General features: G+C 30.6%; 1 protein-coding gene across 5 annotated transcripts in view; it reads right to left on the bottom strand.

Annotated features, from left to right (window-relative positions):
- LOC143229303 (uncharacterized) overlaps nucleotides 1–14830 on the bottom strand; it is a 74884-nt gene that overhangs the window by 21577 nt on the left and 38477 nt on the right. Inside the window, exon 1 of one of the 5 annotated variants that reach the window (XM_076461443.1) lies at nucleotides 1284–1468. The exons of the other annotated variants lie outside the window; for them this stretch is intronic. The gene's annotated coding sequence lies outside the window, so the exon portion shown is untranslated. Of the gene's footprint in view, nucleotides 1–1283; nucleotides 1469–14830 lie in introns of those variants that run through there. 5 annotated transcript variants of the gene reach the window in all.

A 14830-nucleotide genomic window follows, 5' to 3' on the forward strand; every position in this document is an offset into this window, starting at 1 on the left:
AAAGGTTATCTTAATTATAAAAAAGGTAACTTGTGTGCTTCTTTTCTTCGATGACTTAATGTGGAGTTAGCCAAACAGTACTAATATTTTTACCCGCTACAGCTATTTTATTATATGGAGTGAAAAAAATGGTCTATTAATCGGTTAAATACTTGTATCTCTAGACCTGAAAACAATCAGACGTTGTCTTTTGAAAAGTATGAATAAATTATTAATAGTAATAGAATATTTGGAGTTTCGAGATTAAGAAAATAAACAAAAAACTTTGAAGTAGCCAGATCATGCCTTCATAATTGGTAACGGATGTATAACTGATTGTGGTAACAACGTCCAATAGCATAGGTTGGTCCTGGACTTTGGATCTGGCGAAAAAGAGTCGAATCTCTACAATACTACGAAAGATTCTTTACGCTTTAAGCTATGGGTGCATTATAAGTGTGATGGTTAATCAATTAATAATGTACAGTACAGTGCTCCTCTCTGGCTCTGGTTAGCAGTTCAGAATTATGGACGGTGGCAGAATAGCCATAGTAGCTTTGCTCTAAAAACAAATACAACTTCCTTAGGGTAAAAATTACACTATCTTTCGATACTGACGATAAACAATATCATATGTTATTTTTGAATTAAAGGCTTATTCTGTACAGTAACCCTTCATATAAAGAGAAATTTCCTTGAATAGCATCATAAGCGTCGTCTATTAACAAGTAAACTGTAAGCTTGAACCCCAAGGGTACAAAAATGTTATATATACTAAACGACCCTTATAGGTTACTTTCATCTTCAAACAAAATCATACAATTAAAATTCTCGCATAGTTCTTAATTAGCTTTAATATAATTTTTCCCTAACTAAAAAGTTAGATTATTATTCGATTTAGAACAAAAGCTATTAAAGAATTTCAACCACGTACTGACTGACATTACAGCTTCGCCAATAGAACTACTCATTATATATATATTAAAACTAAAGAACAATGATTAAAATAAAAGAAAATAGTGATGTTACCGTTGTTCAGATCTTTTATTATACCAGAATACAGTAACTTGTTTAAATGATTCCAACTACTAATTAGAAGTTAGAATTCGGAAAAGTACATGAATTTCAAGGACTCTCATAAAACAATAAGTTATTATGGTAATTCAGCATTTAGGTAACGACAATACAGAACTAGGAATGTATAAATATTAATAGGGCATATTACAAGTTCTGAATGTTTATCTTATATTTGTGCCAGTGGTAATAGGCTTAACAAGAGAAATGGAACCGGTTTGGCAACTCACTATTCGCTTTGATCCAAATCTTATTATAAGTACAATGCACATGCCCACTGGTAGCTCCGCAGTAAATCTGGGAGCTTATAACGTTATAACTTCGGGTTTCGCTTCTCAGGTGAACTGTTATGTAGTTTTACGCTTAATGACAAATAAACAAACAAAACCAACACACACTGAAAATTCATTCGATATTTAAAGCACGATTGTTTTGACTTCGACACATATACGCATAAAAGTACGGCAACATAAAATACTGTGAAACATAAGTAGAGACGTTCATAGATATGGTGACCATTCAAGGTCTACCATGAATCAAAGTCCGAATGTCTTATTCTTCTGCATTCTTAAGCGTAATACATTCCATCTGATCAAAAATCAGATACCATTTGATGAACTCATACAGGAAATCATTCAAACGTTTTGCCCACAGTGTATCTGTAAAATAACCTTAGTTACAGTTGAGAGACTGCTGACACATCAAACTGATCTTTGTATAACGTAATTTTATGTCAAGTGACTAAATCTGTCCTTCACTGTATTATCTTTTGTACTAAAGATGTCGCCATTCGTGTTCTGCATCCTTCGTAACTGTATTTCGAAATGCCATTACTAAAATTTTCGTAATAATATTTTTAAATTTACTTAATATTGTTCTTAAAACGCCCTAATCAATTTTTAAAGCGTCATTCGATATCTTAAAATACCAGCATTCGTAATCTATGTGCTCTTCCATGTTTTTTATATGTAATATCACATTGTAATATTTTCTTAACTTGTTAACATCTATGCTCAGATAGCCCTCGAGTAGCTTTGCGCGAAATTCAAAAAACAAAAACAAACTTAAAATTCCACTATCCGTTTTCTTAGACTGAAAATAACATTAAGTGTCTCTTACCTATAACATTGAGAAGTTCATATTTATATCTATAAAGTGTTTTATCTGTGGTTTTAAAGTGTCCGTTACCCATGTTTCTAAATAGCCTATATCCACATTCTTAATGTGTTTTTATCCATGTTTTTAAAATACTTTTTTATGGGTATCATTATAATCATTAGGTTTTTCACAGCTTCAGCTTTACTATTCTTCCAAATTTGTTGAAACATAAATTATTATTCTTGAAACAAATGTTATATAATAATAGTCAAATACCTTGTAATCTTTAAAAGTCATAATGTTTATTAAATATTAAATGTTATGAGTAACCGTTATATTTTTACATTATTAAACATTCAATTGTTATAAGATAAAATGCTAATAATATATGGTGATTTCCTACTATTTCAGCTGTTAAATGTTTATAACTAAAAAGTCTCTATTTCTTATTATTAAAGCGCTTTATATCTATATATAGATAGATAAATATACATATGTAGATATACACGAAAGATAACACCCACAGAACAGTTGTAAAATTTTAGTCATTACTTCTCGAAACGCCTGGTATCGAGGGTATGTAGCGTTATATGAAACGAATAAAAACTATATAAATACACGTGGATACATTAGAGTTATTAAACGTGCTCCCCACTGACTGCAACACATTTACAAGTGACATATATATCTATGTGCGTGTGTGCGTAATATGTTTGAAATGCACAAAGTTAAGTAGTTTGCATGTATTCAGTTGCTGGCATGCAGCGCATCACGTGAAAGGGCTATCATTTGAATTTAGCTGTAAGTAATTATATTTACTTAAAACAGAACTTCGAAATTCCCTTGATTACGATTATATATTTAGAAATGTTCTTCATTTGACTTCAGAAGAACATATATCGTTTAATAAAGTTATACATGTACCTAGGGTACGGAATCGAACCAAATAGAACAAACAACATATAATTAAATTAAATACAAATTCATTAACTTACAGGTTAGTGATTAAAATATGTTCAAATTTTAAGAGTACAGAGACAATACTAGACAGAGTTTATTCATTTGGAAATATTTTTAAAACATTTACAGCGCAGTTTTATAGAAAAAAAACTGCGAAAATAAATAAATTATCCTTTAAATGTAACTTAGTTTTGACTACATGAACGTAGTTGTTCTGTCATCGCGTCTTGTGGTTAGAGTACAACAAGCTTGAAAGAATTCTTCCAAAAACAATAATATTACAAAAGCTTTAAGCAATAAATATGACTGAAATAAAAAAAGGACAAATAACATTTTGAATTCAGTTCAGCTTTCCTAATGAAAACAGCATATTAAACTAATAAAGTTTCATCACGCACAAAACTAAAGCCGGCAATAAACCACTCTCCACAGCATCCAACCAAAAAATATTAACCCATCTATTAGCTTAAACTGGTTCTTTCCTAATTAACATTAAAGTATTACAGTAAAAACCACAACAAAGGACAATTTAATCATTAAAGAATGTCTAAAATGTATTTCATACCACTTCAAATAAAACATGTCAGAGCACGAACAGATAGTCATTTTAAAATAAAAAAAACAAAGTCAACTGTTGTAATAAAACCTATGGTTTAAAGATAAGACTTAGCATACAAACTTAGGTTAAAGGCCAGTCTTGAAACAAACTACTTTTAGAATACAAATGATACTCCAAATACACTATTTGTATGCAAGCTGTACTGTAAAACACTTTATATGCATTCATTATTGTACTTCAAAGAACACTTCAAAAACCTAAATATAATGTGAGAAAACACTCCTATAAAACAGATGGAGTTGAAAAATGATACTCAAATAAACTAAAGTTTAATGATCACTCTTTCAATATCAAATATCCTTGAAATACCACTTTCACGCCTTAAAAACTAATCCTAATAATACACACTTTAGTGCTCTTCGAAAACTACATTACGAACGCAAATCGGAATAAAAATCACTTTCAGAATAGTGACGACGTGCACGTTGCGTTGATAACATTAGTTTGATGAAAAGACAAGGCAGACACATTCTTATTTTCTGTAAGCCATGAACAAACCTGATTAGTCCTCACGTATCAGTTTTAATTTATGATTGACTTTCGAGAAATTTGGATTTATTAGAATTTATATAGTCAAACTTATAAACCTATTTAATATTTAATCCGAAGTCAATCACAACTGAAAACATATGCTAATCACAATGCTAAGTTACTATGCAAAAGTAAATTTGAGCCTACGCTACTGAGAAGAACAATGGCTTACTGCCCTTCGTAAAAATATCTACTCTAGTAATTGGATTATAGTTTGAGATATAAAAACATGAAATACTATCGTTTTCAAAAAGTAATAATAATGAATTTTGTTACTGGGAAAGTGCTGAGAGTACAAACATTTAGCAGCGCATTGCAACAGCAATAATAAAAAATAGCGATAAAATAAAGAAAGGCACGAACATTGACGATCGATATTAAAGAAAATTGAGCTCTAAGCAATTTTATCAAGCGAAAAGACATGTAGAGGAAAAGGAATTCGAAAGCATTCAAGCATCTCACGTACAGAAGTAAGTCCGAAAAGCAATGTAGTCAATAACCTTCTGACTGCTTTAGATGTTAGGTAATATAAGTTTTGTAAATATGTCTTGACTGTGCTAGTCTTAATGTTGCTTTGGAGTTAAATTGATTTTACTAGTTGAAAATTATTTGGTAAAATTGATATTTTATTGTATTTATTTTGCGGTTTAGTAATTCTATTTTCTTATTAATTAACTATTTTTTAGTCTAAATGTGGCTTACAGCACAGGATAAATAAATTTTGTATCAAGATAAATGTGACAGTAATCGTTCAAGAAAGATTAATTTGGTTCGATTACATTCAACGTACCTACAATACTCAAAATACAAAACCAAATGAAAAAATATATAAGGACTGTGACAACAACAATCAATAAAACAGAGTACAGTACAGGATGTAACGAGGTATCGGGAAATTACCTCGTACATCTCGATTTACAGGGTAAATGACCTTATTGATAAACATGAAGAAAGTCAAGATGCTATTAAATGTAATTTTCTCACTCATTCATTTCATGAAACTGTGTGAACATTTCATATACCCAATTTAAATTCCATTTCACATGTCCTTATGCGTAACTTCTTTTCTGTGCCATTCAAACCGAGTCCTTTGATTTCAAAACATAACAATAGATTCAAGTCTGATATTTTACGTGTTAAATACTTTCTTAATCCTTAAAATTATTTAGTAAAATGTGATGGGAAACACTTTAAAAAATAACAGAACGAAACCACATGAAACCTGCATGCCAGTTCTTTATCCGTAAAATGATGTTTATAGTTAAACTTCTCAAATCTAAACATAGAGCTATTACATTTTGTAGTTTATTTATTTTATAATTTCTCCTTACTTGCTGGTTAAGCTGAACTGAATTTCTTTATAATTCTTTTTTTTTAAATCTTAATGCATAAAAGTATATTGTTTCCTTTCAATTTTACTCTGTTTTATATTCAACTAATAATTCTATTATTTCTACAATATTCGAATTTTCGAATGTAAGAAATGATTTTTTGTCACAAAAATATACCTTATTGAGATTTGAACGATTAAAGACAATCATGGCTAGGATGAGCTACAAAGAACGATAACGTTATCATTTAGTTCTCGTTACATACACATACAGGAATTTCAATAACAACTTCTCAAATTAACATTAATTTTATCGTTTCCGTATTTCGGCTTAATAAGTCAAGAGTAAAAAAAAAAGCTTTTGTTTCAGCTTTAAATATAAATTAAATTATGGAAAAATAATATTTATAAATAAAATAAGCCCTGGCTGCAGGCATTCTGCATATAAAAAATATATTTCTTTATGGAAAGGAAAATAAACACATGTGGATTATTCTTTAAGAATTGTCTAGCAGTAAGTTCCCCAAAGTATTTTCTTTTTTAACGTGAGGCAATGTTTTGTTGCAATAAATATATTTTTTATGGAAAGGGAAATAAACACGTGGTTTATTCTTTAAGAATTTTTCAGCAGTGGGTTTTTCCCACAAATATTTTATTTTTTTAACATGAGGTAGTACTTTCCTACATACGTACTTAGAAAAAGATTTAGAGTATCTGTTTACAATACATAGTGTTGTTTTGCTTTATTTTGTTTGATAATGATTTCTGGATGATGGGAATGCATGTTTATCTCTAATCCGTTGCTTACAAGATATCAAATAAACCGGAAGTGACATTCTAAATGAGTTGGATTAAATCAACTAACATACTGGTTAAAAGTTTTAAATTCCTCACTGAACGTACATTACTCGTTCCATTTCTTTATTAACCAATATCTTGCTTTCATTTCATTTGGATGTTTTATTTCTTCCTCTAATTCCAAGCGTTGAGCTGAAGTAAAAAAAAAAAAATCTTAATTTACGAAAACTCTGGCTTTTTCAAATAATTTACTTCTCATTACCCAACGAGTGCATTCAAACTTATAAAAACTTATATATGTATGTTTATTTATATATTCTACAAATAGGCCTAACATTTCTGTATGTGTAAGCAGCTTTGAATTTTTCATCTGTGTTCCTAAATTCGAAGTTACTTATTATGTATACTTTACAGCTCCTAGAAGTGTTTTGCAAATTCACACCAAAATGCACCAGATAGCCATCGTGTTACGTTTTAATTCAGTGTAACCTATTTTATAGAGGAAGTTTACAATATGTTTTTGAAGTTAATTAATGGTGAAGAAAAGACAGGGTTTTGAATCCCCGAAATGGTTATAGCCTCAAGTTCAAAATTACCATGAAACATACCGTTACCAAGACTATTAGCATAGTGAGATATTTTTACATTTTTTTATTAATTATCGTTGCTTTGAATATCATGAATAAATTATAATGCCTTTTCGTTTTCAAATTAGTTATGCAAGAATTTTTTCGTACATTTATATTTATATTTACACCCATCAAGTCACTGAATACAGCAAAGGTGCAAGTTTGATTAATTATATAAACTGAGATATTGCTTAAAACAGGTACTATTTGCTTGCTTTAAATTTAATACATTTTAATCTGTTTTGTTTTTGGTTACATTCGAATATGGTAAACTAAAATTTATTTATGGTGTATAACGCCTAGGGTGGCAATAGGTAGTTGGAATGGGATGAGATATAATTATTTATTATACAGGGTGTTCGGAAAGTCACTGTGCACTTATATATTTATTAACAGACAAAACTTCACAGTGACTTTCCGAACACCCTGTACATTTAACTAGCAGGCTTAAGTATAAGCATCTAGTAAGATGATACAAAAATCCTATTCCACAAACAACGAAACCTATAACATATTATATGAATGAGCAAGTAGATCAAAAAGAGACAAAAATATCTGTGAAATATATATATATTCATTATTTCTTATCGAAAAGAAATCTGTAATTTATATTAATAAATGTTTAAAAGTTTCCATGACACAACAGTATATTTATCTGTAATAAAGACAATTATTATTTCAGCGTATCCATTCGCAGTATTTAGGTTAAAAAAAGGGGAAAAACCATTATATCCGACTGATATTAATCAGATTCTATTCGCTCATTATCTTATAGTATCAAATAATGATAAAATCATTTAGAGCACTGTCACAGGAATCATTCCATGCGGATCAAGCATACAATACACGTAATAATAAGGACTTGGCATAACTACGATATTACATGTGAAACAATCATAATTCCTGAAGCGTTCTTTATATGTCCCGAACTAGTTATTCGGGATATTGCCATGAAATAACCAGTTTAAATTGGGTGCTTATTTACATTCAACAAAGATGTATAACGTTTATCAGCTATTATTCTTGCTACAAGTTTCGCAAATATTACTTTTTGTTGAGCTCTTAATGAAAATAATTTCTCTATTCAAATTGCACTTTTGTTGATGTAGGGTTGCGCATTGTGAATCAGTAGTGATTACGTCATTCACTGACTTTTTATTATCCCTAGATGCAACCTTTAAATAGCAGTCTATAAAAATTAGTCACATAACCTTCCAATAAATTAATTCGTCAACAAAATAATCATGATTATGCACACGTAATTGAGTTTATAACCACTTTGCATTCAAAAGGGTGAATGAAAGTTCAATATCAGTATGTTATTATCTATCAAATTTAACCTGTATAAAAGTCACTGAGGATCACATCACGCTGGATTTCTCTTGATTTTTCGAAATAGGAGGAGTCATAAAAGCCTTTATGTATTTAATCCAGATAGAATAGTTCGATTACCGTCTGCCCATTACACTTTCAGTGACGAGGTTGAAAGGGGGTCGTGAGGAGGGGTGTCCAGAAACCTTATGAATGTAGTTAGTGTTGACATAATATGCCTAAAGTAAAGATGCAGTGTGAGATAACCTAGCTTACAGTCAAGTGCATACAATTTATCATGAAAGCAAAATATCGATTGAATTTTTAAACTGAAATCGCTTCTGAATTAAGCTATTTGTTGTTATATGATCAAAGTTTTTTAAAAAATTTCTTTCATCAGTGGAGAGTAAATTAATCAACAAATATATTCAAGTTTTATTGTCTATACATTTCATTTTATACATTCAGCATATACACTAAGAACTATAATAGGTTATGCTTTTGTTGCTGAGCAACATGGCATAAAAAACATTGTTGGAACGTAGTGTTACCTAAACGCACTGGTTTTTCTATATATTAGAAATTATTAATCTATTTAACCTTTGCCAATAAGTATTCCACGAATACGCCATGAATTTTTTCCATGAAGTATCTTAATTTTGATTGGCTCACAAAGGAATTTATCGACGTTTGACTGCCTTGACTAGTTATTCTTCATGAATTTCACCGGTGGGTCAGAGATAAATTTATACGAACTTACAATGCTAAAATCCAAGGTTCAATCCCCTGTGATAGGTGATCAGAGCGAAGATAGCCCATTGTATAGCTTTATGTTAAAAGGACAAAAAATTCTTCCAGAATAAGTTGTTTAGAGCGACAGTTGTTGTTGATGGAGGTATACGGCAAGATAAACCAGTAAATTATTCCTATACTCACAGGTTTGTCCAATTTCGCTCAAAGCTACACGAGGGCTATCTGTGCTAGCCGTCCCAAATTTAGAAATGATAGACTAGAGAGAAGGAAGCTGGTCAACACCACCTACTGTCAACGCTTGAGCTACTTTTTACCAATGAATATTAGGATTGACAGTTACATAATATCGTACCTACAGCTAAAAGAGCAAGTCATTTAACAGGTTTCGAACCCGTGACTCACAGATTGCTAGTCGATTGATTTATCTATCACAAGTTTGAACAAATGATACAGACCCTGACAAAGTAAACATACAATACCTATTCAACATCTGGAAAGTAGAGCGGACAGTACACAGTATAATAGACTGACCACGGAAACAGCTCATCAATGTTCAAAAAAAGTGAAATAAACCCCGTAAAACCATCTACTCTACCCTCATCCTCCATTCTGAAAGAGAAAGTAAAATATATATACAATGGAACTGTAAATAGCAAACCCATATTTGAAATAAATAATTTCTTGTGTATCTCTCTCTATATATATTGAATTAATTTGATTACAATTTACATTATTTATCAAAGAGAAAAACTCTGAAGTGTTTTGTTTGTTACTTTCTGTGCAATAAAACATTTGTTAAACGTTAGTTTGCGGACTGTATATATATGAATTAATGAAAAGTTACAGTTTAATGAAGTTAAATAGTAAAGTCATAAGGAAAGACTGCGTTAGAAACAGCAAATCCAAACCTCTTACTAATTAAATAATTTGTTACTTTTAACTCAAAAACAAGCCAAAACCAAAACAAATTGAACAAAAAACAATGTACCAACTGGGTGGTGGTTGGGAGCTGTACTAGTTTGGACGGCTGGATGGGGCGCTTCATGCTGGTATAGTTTGTTTGTTGTGCTCTCAGTTAGTGACTTTTCACCATATTGGGGGCTGGAATGCTAACATTAATAGGTAAGGTTTCATCTTACTTACCCCCAAATGATAACACCTTATTTCTTCATTTTATTTTTATTTCAATTAATACTTTACTCTGAAGAGTAGTCACCTTCCCACAACTGTCTACAGGCAGTGAAGGGTGAAATAAATGTGGGACGTTGTGGGCTTGAGCACCCACATTTCGCTCTCATAATTTCTATTTTAATTTCTGTTTCTAATTTCATATCTATTGCTATTCTTTATTTCTTATGTGAGACTGGCGATGTATCCCCACATATGTGGGTCCTATTTCCGCAATCACCTCCAAAACCTGGGATACATTTTATAATCCCACATTGTAACTTATATCCTGGGATCTTTTCAGTTAATGCAGCGTTTTTGTTTTGGTTTCGGCTTGTTTTTGAGTTAAAATAACAAATTATTTAATTAGTCAGAGGTTTGGATTTGCTGTTTCTAACGCAGTCTTTCCTTATGATTTTACTATTTAACTTCATTAAACTGTAACTTTTCATTAATTCATATATATATATATATATATAAACTAACGTTTACCAAATATTTTATTGCACAGAAAGTAACAAACAAAACACTTCAGAGTTTTTCTCTTTGATAAATAATGTAAATTGTAATCAAATTAATTCAATATATATCAGGTTTTTATAACAGTATTTCACCCTTCAGTACGAAGTAAAAAGTAACTTAAAACTCTTGAAAAAAGAGATAACAGAATAAGGCATTTAAACTTTTTTTAGCATTATAGTCGATACAGATATTTATCTCTGAAGGGCCTACGATAGGTAAAATGTGTTACGTCCAGATCCTGTAAAAAATTCCACGTAAATCCACACATATTTTCAAGCGCACTCTTATCATAAAGATGACTAAAAGATGACGTCATAGAAAGGCACTTAAATGTGTCACTGCTAGAACGCACGTGAAGCGTGTTCATTAAAGAAAGAGGAAAATATGGGGAACGTATCAAAACAAAGAATCGTTAGTTCTATGACTAATTTTAGAACAAAGGTACGGGAAGACACAAATACAAATTAATTTAATTGGGAAAACTCGCTGAATCTGAAAGATGTTAAACACATCGGCTTTAAAACTGTAAATTACACATAGAGATCTTTAGAACTGAAAATATCAACAGAAAATACAAAAGCAAAAAAAAAAAAACATATATCGAATTTTAATACGCAAATATGAAGCAAACAGAAAAAAAATTAATCGATTCTGAGAACGTGAATATGAAACAAAACAAAATTCATTGGTTCTGAGAATATATGTATTAAACGAAACTTCACAACAAACGCTCATCATTTCTAGGAATATGGATATGGTTGCACGTGGAATAAAACATTCACTGACCTTCAGAATGTATTAAAATTTCTAAAATAATCAATAAAAGTTTTAACATGCACGTTTGTTTTACTGTAATTTTCAAAATCTGTTGTTTTTACAGACTTTAGTATTAATTCTACTGCAATCACGAAGTCAAATTCGAGGTTTTCTTATTAACTAAGTCGATTTCAGTTCCAAGATACCTGCGAAAATAAGTATTAAAAGAAGGAAAACAAACTGCGAAATAGGTGAAAGGAATATAAATGATTATATAAGTAGGAGTTACAATTTAATTACGGGAATTTAATAATAGTAATAAGGAAAATTACTTGTTTGTTTAAATTTAGGAAATTAATTGTGAAAAATTATTTTATTTTTAGCCTATTTACATATTGTTCATTTATTATAGATTTCTAATTTCACATATTTACAACCATATGATTACCATCAATTACAGAATTTTCACTGTTTGTTGGCAAAAGAAAATAAAAACTGTCAGTAAAACTGCTGACAAAAATTATGATAAATTAATTTCCCAAAGTTTCACTTTGTAAATTATAGTAGTTTTCAAAAGAGCCGAAGAGTATATCTAACAATAAGAGCTAAAAAATGGCAAAAGGCTAGTAAAGAAAAAAAAAACTGTGTCGTGTGATATAATAAAACAGACATTGGAGAAACTGGCTCAATACATCGATCAACTAACTTATCTTCCTCTGCACACTGTTGTGAAGGCTAAAGATTTGATAAAACAGGTGGCTGCTATCTCTACTTTTACCACTATAAAGGAATGGTCAGTAGTCATTGATAGCTTAATTTCTTAACACAAAAACTGTTTAATACAATGAAAATCCTTTTACGTATAGATTGCTCACTATCTACAAAAGGTTGAGGACTTACATTGCACGTTTCTAAAGATAGCCACACCCACTGTGTTGTTACAGAATATTTCGTTGGCACTTGACAAATCATGTATTAGCAAGATCGAAAACTAATAGGCATATATTACATAAGGCTTCACTATAATAGCTCGACTTTTTAAACATCAAAACTTACTGAATTATGTTCATTAATAATAATTTCACTTTCTATTGCAGTACTTTTAGTTAATAGAAGATTACGTGTAGTATTTCCAATACGCTTGTATACAACGTATGGAATGTAAAGGATTATAATTTTTGCATGACCTAGTTCTCATTAATCTCAGATCGCAAAAGGTGTTAAATATTTCATTTTTAAAGAGACTTCATACACACAAGAGAAAATAATTTATAATAACTAGCTTTATTTATCTGGTTATCAAGGTCACTAAACAAACGCTGTTATCACGGTGAAACTGCTAGTTCAGGTGATTGAACTTTTATATGTGGTTTCTTTTATTGGGTCTATACGTGGTAATTTATTCAGCTTGTCTTTCTATTAGATAACAATACTATACGTCAATACGAAGTTAACAAATGCTACCATGTAGAAATTCAGATTTAATCGCTATGTTACACTTTGGTTTTCTTTAAAATTCTATTTACTATTATCATCGTTCACTTACGAAAATTCCAATAACCGTTCTCTGCTCACGAAATCCCGACATGGCTTGGTGGTTAGGAGACTCAACTTGTAATCTGCAGGTCAATGGTTCAAAACATGTAGGCGTTTGTTTGTTTGTTTTGGAATCAAGCACAAAACTACACAATCTGTGCTGTACCTACCACGGGTATTTTAAACTCGGTTTCTAGCGGTGTGAGTCAGGAGACATATCGTTGTGCCATTGGTGGGTAAATGGGCGTTATAATGATATGGTTAATCAAACTTTTCGTTGACAAAGAACAGCTCAAGAGTTGGTGATTGGTGGTATTGACTAACTGTATTCCCCTTAATCTATCACTTTTAAATTAGGAACGGCTGCTGTAGAGAGCCTTTGAGTAGTTAGTTCTGTGTGAAATTAAACAAACAAAAGAAAAAACAACAATATTCTCCTTTTATAAATAAGTTTGTAATTTTATATACTTCCAGTGTAAATGAAAAATACTTCTCTGTGTTTACAAACTACACAAAAAGTTACGAGTTTTATCTTTTATAGCTTAAGATTATAAAGCTCACATAAATTGCAGCTGTGCTTTCTTTTTGTATCACTTCAGACATTTTGTTATATACCTGCGTTAGCGACAGTAAAAGCAATGCCTTGCGTCATAGAAATGATATGAGAAAGTGAAAATATATTGATTTTGTTCAGAACAGATAAAAACAAAATACAAAAATTTCGATGTGATATTTCTACCTTTTTTTTACAGCATTTTGATATAATTTATATGACAGACATGATAGATGGAAGTATTAAATCAACAACATGAGTACTGGATGTAGAGGAAAATCAAGCGGTTGTTCACGAAAACGACTCAAACTTATTTCTTAAGTTCGAAACATAAATCTACAAACAAATTTAAACGTCAAGAAAGATATACGTGTTATTGTTCTTCGGGTTGATTTTCTAAAAGGATCTTTCCATTCTTATCGGTTTTAATATTTCAATATGTCTCACTGAAGAATAATTCACGTAATATTAGAAATAATGCAAATAGTTTTAAAATAATTCTTCGCATTATCGATATTATACATGAAATCACGTAGCGGGTTTGACAGTGATAGAAGATATTTGCATTCACTTTTCTTCTGCAGATTTATCTTTAAAACATATCAGTGTGGAAAAAAGTATTTAATGTTCTCAATGAAATAAATCTTAAGGCAGCAGGAAAAGTAATCATGTAACCTTTTAGAGATAATTTTTGTTTTATAACGTGCAACAAGGAGTTTATTAATGTAAGTTTGAACGTTACTTAGTGCTCTGTTACTGCAAAATACTAAAACATTCTCAGTTTTATCAAGATTACTGTCATCAAAGATTTTCGATTTCGAGTTTAATAATATTTGAAAGAGTCTAAACAATTTTAAAATATAATTAATAATTTAAAAACTTCTTAGCGTCCTCCGACAATGGAGACTGAAGATACCTGAATTTTGTTTGTTACGCAAAGTTTTTTAGATTTATATTAGAACTTAACGAACACTCACAAAGTGAAGTTGACACAAATATCCCTTAAAAATGATTTCCTATAATCAGGTAAACCTTTTTATGATACAACAATCTAGATAATACTAGTAAAAATCTGTCAAGGAAAAATTGAACAATATATATTATGTTTGTTTGTTTTTTGAATTTCGCGCAAAGCTGCACGAGGGCTATCTGCGCTAGACGTCCCTAATTTAGCAGCGTAAAACTAGAGGCAAGGTAGCTAGTCATCATCACCC

The sequence above is a fragment of the Tachypleus tridentatus genome, chromosome 10, assembly GCF_004210375.1.
Source record: "Tachypleus tridentatus isolate NWPU-2018 chromosome 10, ASM421037v1, whole genome shotgun sequence".
Taxonomy (NCBI): domain Eukaryota; kingdom Metazoa; phylum Arthropoda; class Merostomata; order Xiphosura; family Limulidae; genus Tachypleus; species Tachypleus tridentatus.